Source organism: Solanum pennellii, chromosome 1 (assembly GCF_001406875.1).
Source record: "Solanum pennellii chromosome 1, SPENNV200".
Lineage (NCBI taxonomy): Eukaryota > Viridiplantae > Streptophyta > Magnoliopsida > Solanales > Solanaceae > Solanum > Solanum pennellii.
In genome coordinates, this window is record NC_028637.1 from 3,563,223 (window position 1) to 3,568,458 (window position 5,236).

The following is a 5,236-nucleotide window of genomic DNA, read 5'->3' on the forward strand; positions in this document are numbered from 1 at the left end:
TGGCGTGGGGGGTGGGGGGTGGGGGTTCCTTAAAAACCTTGTAACTGACCCTCCCAACTATCTGGTGCCAGCGAACTGGAGATGCCATTTATCATTAGATGTGAAAAGAGATACAAAATTCAACTAAAACAATCTACAATAAAGCAGAAAAATCCAATCTTGAAACAAAACTCCAATTTTAATACTAAAACACAACAGAGAAAGTTATTCAGTAAAACAAAGATCAAACATTGAAGTCAAATAACAGAAAAATCCAATCTTGAAACAAAAGCTCCAATTTTTTTATACTAAAAGACAACAGAGAAAGTTATTCAGTAAAACCAAGATCAAAAAATGAAGTCAAATAACAGAAAAATCAAATCTTTAACCAAAAGCTACAATTTTTATACTGAAAACAAGGCATAAACACAGCAGAGAAATCTATCCAGTAAAACCAAGATCAAAAATTGAAGTCAAATAACAGAAAAATCAAATCTTAAAAAAAAAACTCCAATTTTTATACAAAAACATTAAACACGTCAGAGAAAGCTATTCCAGTAAAACCAAGATCAAAAATCAAGTCAATTAACAGAAAAAATCCAATCTTGACACAAAAGCTCCATCTTTTTTATGCTGAAACACACCAGAGAAAGCTATTCCAGTAAAACCAACACCAAAAATCAAATCAAAAACAAAAAAAATCCATTTTTTATACTGATACAAGGCATAAATACATCAGAGAAAGCTATTCCAGTAAAACCACGATCAAAAATCAAGTCAAATATCAGAAAAAATCCAATCATGAAACAATAGCTCCATTTTTTTATGCTGAAACACACCGGAGAAAGCTATTACAGTAAAACCAGGATAAAAAATGACCTCAAAAAAAAATCCATTTTTTATACTAAACACAAGGCATAAACACATCACAGAAAGCTATTCCAGTAAACCAAGATCAAAATCAAGTCAATTAACAGAAAAAATCCAATCTTGAAACAAAAGCTCCATTTTTTAATGCTGAAACACAACAGAGAAAACTATTCCAGTAAAACCAAGATCAAAAATGACCTCAAAAAACAAAAAAAATCCAATTTTTATACTGAAACACAACAGAGAAAACTATTCCAGTAAAACCAAGATCAAAATCAAGTCAATTAACAGAAAAAATCCAATCTTGAAACAAAAGCTCCACTTTTTAATGCTGAAACACAACAGAGAAAACTATTCCAGTAAAACCAAGATCAAAATCAAGTCAATTAACAGAAAAAATCCAATCTTGAAACAAAAGCTCCACTTTTTAATGCTGAAACACAACAGAGAAAACTATTCCAGTAAAACCAAGATCAAAATCAAGTCAATTAACAGAAAAAATCCAATCTTGAAACAAAAGCTCCACTTTTTAATGCTGAAACACAACAGAGAAAACTATTCCAGTAAAACCAAGATCAAAATCAAGTCAATTAACAGAAAAAATCCAATCTTGAAACAAAAGCTCCACTTTTTAATGCTGAAACACAACAGAGAAAACTATTCCAGTAAAACCAAGATCAAAATCAAGTCAATTAACAGAAAAAATCCAATCTTGAAACAAAAGCTCCACTTTTTAATGCTGAAACACAACAGAGAAAACTATTCCAGTAAAACCAAGATCAAAATCAAGTCAATTAACAGAAAAAATCCAATCTTGAAACAAAAGCTCCACTTTTTAATGCTGAAACACAACAGAGAAAACTATTCCAGTAAAACCAAGATCAAAATCAAGTCAATTAACAGAAAAAATCCAATCTTGAAACAAAAGCTCCACTTTTTAATGCTGAAACACAACAGAGAAAACTATTCCAGTAAAACCAAGATCAAAATCAAGTCAATTAACAGAAAAAATCCAATCTTGAAACAAAAGCTCCACTTTTTAATGCTGAAACACAACAGAGAAAACTATTCCAGTAAAACCAAGATCAAAATCAAGTCAATTAACAGAAAAAATCCAATCTTGAAACAAAAGCTCCACTTTTTAATGCTGAAACACAACAGAGAAAACTATTCCAGTAAAACCAAGATCAAAATCAAGTCAATTAACAGAAAAAATCCAATCTTGAAACAAAAGCTCCACTTTTTAATGCTGAAACACAACAGAGAAAACTATTCCAGTAAAACCAAGATCAAAATCAAGTCAATTAACAGAAAAAATCCAATCTTGAAACAAAAGCTCCACTTTTTAATGCTGAAACACAACAGAGAAAACTATTCCAGTAAAACCAAGATCAAAATCAAGTCAATTAACAGAAAAAATCCAATCTTGAAACAAAAGCTCCACTTTTTAATGCTGAAACACAACAGAGAAAACTATTCCAGTAAAACCAAGATCAAAATCAAGTCAATTAACAGAAAAAATCCAATCTTGAAACAAAAGCTCCACTTTTTAATGCTGAAACACAACAGAGAAAACTATTCCAGTAAAACCAAGATCAAAATCAAGTCAATTAACAGAAAAAATCCAATCTTGAAACAAAAGCTCCACTTTTTAATGCTGAAACACAACAGAGAAAACTATTCCAGTAAAACCAAGATCAAAATCAAGTCAATTAACAGAAAAAATCCAATCTTGAAACAAAAGCTCCACTTTTTAATGCTGAAACACAACAGAGAAAACTATTCCAGTAAAACCAAGATCAAAATCAAGTCAATTAACAGAAAAAATCCAATCTTGAAACAAAAGCTCCACTTTTTAATGCTGAAACACAACAGAGAAAACTATTCCAGTAAAACCAAGATCAAAATCAAGTCAATTAACAGAAAAAATCCAATCTTGAAACAAAAGCTCCACTTTTTAATGCTGAAACACAACAGAGAAAACTATTCCAGTAAAACCAAGATCAAAATCAAGTCAATTAACAGAAAAAATCCAATCTTGAAACAAAAGCTCCACTTTTTAATGCTGAAACACAACAGAGAAAACTATTCCAGTAAAACCAAGATCAAAAATGACCTCAAAAAACAAAAAAAATCCAATTTTTATACTGAAACACAACAGATAAATCTATTCCAGCAAAACCAAGATCAAAAATCAAGTCAAATAACAGAAAAAATCCAATCTTGAAACAAAAGCTCCACTTTTTAATGCTGAAACACAACAGAGAAAACTATTCCAGTAAAACCAAGATCAAAAATGACCTCAAAAAACAAAAAAAATCCAATTTTTATTACTGAAACACAAGGCATAAACACAACAGATAAATCTATCCAGTAAAACCAAGATCAAAAACAAAACTCAAACAACAGAAAAATCAAATCTTTAAACAAAAACTCAATTTTTTACACTAAAACACAAGGCTAAAAACACAACAGATAAATCTATCCAGTAAAACCAAGATCAAAAAATCAAGAAATCCAAAATGTATCTACATCAAAATCCAATCTTTACAAAGTAAAAAGGCAAGAAAAAGAAGAATACCTCAAAGGGGTTTCTTCTTTTTGCTTCCAAAATTTTGTACAAGAATTGACCCTTCAGAATATAGAAGGTAGAGAGAGAGAAGACAACAGAGAACAAAGGGAATACTTTTTTATTACATGGATATAAATACTATTTGTTGTGTGGGCTTTGGCGGTGGTGTAATAATAGTAGTATATACTATTAGGGGAAAATGTCAAAATCTTTTCTTTCTTAGCCAATCCAAAAAATGAACTTATTTCCTTTCTTTTTTGATCTATTGCATTCATGGATTTTCTTTATTGAGAAAATAAAAATTATGATATATGAATATGATTGAGTGGTAAATATTTTCGAATTTTGATTTTGAAATGTGAATATGAGTTATCTTTGTTAGGAAGTATTTCGTTTTTCAAATGAATTTGAACTTACTTATTTAGGAGAAACACGTCTCTGCTTACGTATATTTAATCGTGAAAATAATGTTTTTATATGATTACGTATAGCATTTGGCAAAGTTTTACTGTATTTTGACGTATGTCAGCGAGACAAATTTCAGAAGTCGTATCAAAAATAATATGTAAAGAAATTATTTTTCTTCATACAAATTGAAGAAAAACAATTGTTAAAAAAACTAAGTTCGAGATATTGAGAAATGATGTATTTCGTACATTATTTTTAATGGTGAAATCAATAACGAGAGAAAAGATACTAGGAAGATGAAGCAGAAAGATAAAGAAGGAAGGTAAAACTAAAACTATTGTCGGATTCTCCTAGAATCAAATGAAATTCACCGACAACGACAAGATATCTCGCAGATTTATCGGTTAATCAGCTAATTCGACAATAATTTTGACTTTTTATGATTGCGTATAGTGTTTTGCTACGTAATACTATTTCGGGAAGAACTTCGACAGTCGCGCCAAAAGTTGTTTATCTTTTAAGAGTAGATGATTTACAAAAGGATAAATATTCAGAAAAACACTTCCTCGGTCGCGCCAAAAATAGTTATTTGATCGTAATATTTATTTTTATACACAAGAGTCAAAAAAATTCTAATTGAAAATATAACACTCGAGAGTAAAGATCTAAAAAAGAATAATAATAGTATATACTATTAAGGAAAAATGTCAAAACCTTTTCTTTGTTAGCCAATAAAAAAAATGAACCTATTTCCTTTCTTTCTTGATCTATTGCTTTGATGGGTTTTCTTTATTAAGAAAATGAAAATTGTGATATATGAATATGATCGAGTGATAAATATTTTTGAATTTTGGCTTTGAAATGTGAATATGAGTTATCTTTGTTAGTAAGTATTTTATTTTTTAAATCAGTTTGAATTTATTTATTCAGGAGAATAACATTTCTGCTTACGTATATTTAATCGTGAAAATAATGTTTTTATATGATTACGTATAGCATTTTGTAAAATTTTACTGTATTTTGACATATGTCAGCGAAACAAAATTCAAAAGTCTTATCAAAAGTAATATGTAAAGAAATTATTTTTCTTCATAGAAGACTGAAGAAAAAAAATTGTTAAAAACAGAGTTTGAGATATTGATAAATGATGTATTTCGCACATTATTTTTAATGGTGAAATCAATACCGAGAGAAAAGATACTAAGAAGATGAAGTAGAAAGATAAAGAAGGAAGGTAAAACTAAAACTATTGTCGGATTCTCCTAGAATCAAATAAAATTCACCGACAACGACAAGACATCTCGCAGAATTATCGGTTAATAAGCTAATCCGATAATAATTTTAATTTTTTATGATTGCGTATAGTGTTTTGCTACATAATACCATTTCGGGAAGAACTTCGACAGT

General features: G+C 29.3%; 1 protein-coding gene across 1 annotated transcript in view; it reads right to left on the bottom strand.

Moving 5' to 3' along the window:
* The window catches only part of LOC107006473 (protein ETHYLENE INSENSITIVE 3), a 7,168-nt gene extending 3,584 nt beyond the window's left edge, over window positions 1-3,584 (bottom strand). Inside the window, exon 1 of the mRNA XM_015205021.2 lies at window positions 3,431-3,584. The gene's annotated coding sequence lies outside the window, so the exon portion shown is untranslated. The remainder of the gene's footprint in view (window positions 1-3,430) is intronic.
* Window positions 3,585-5,236: the final 1,652 nt, after the last annotated feature.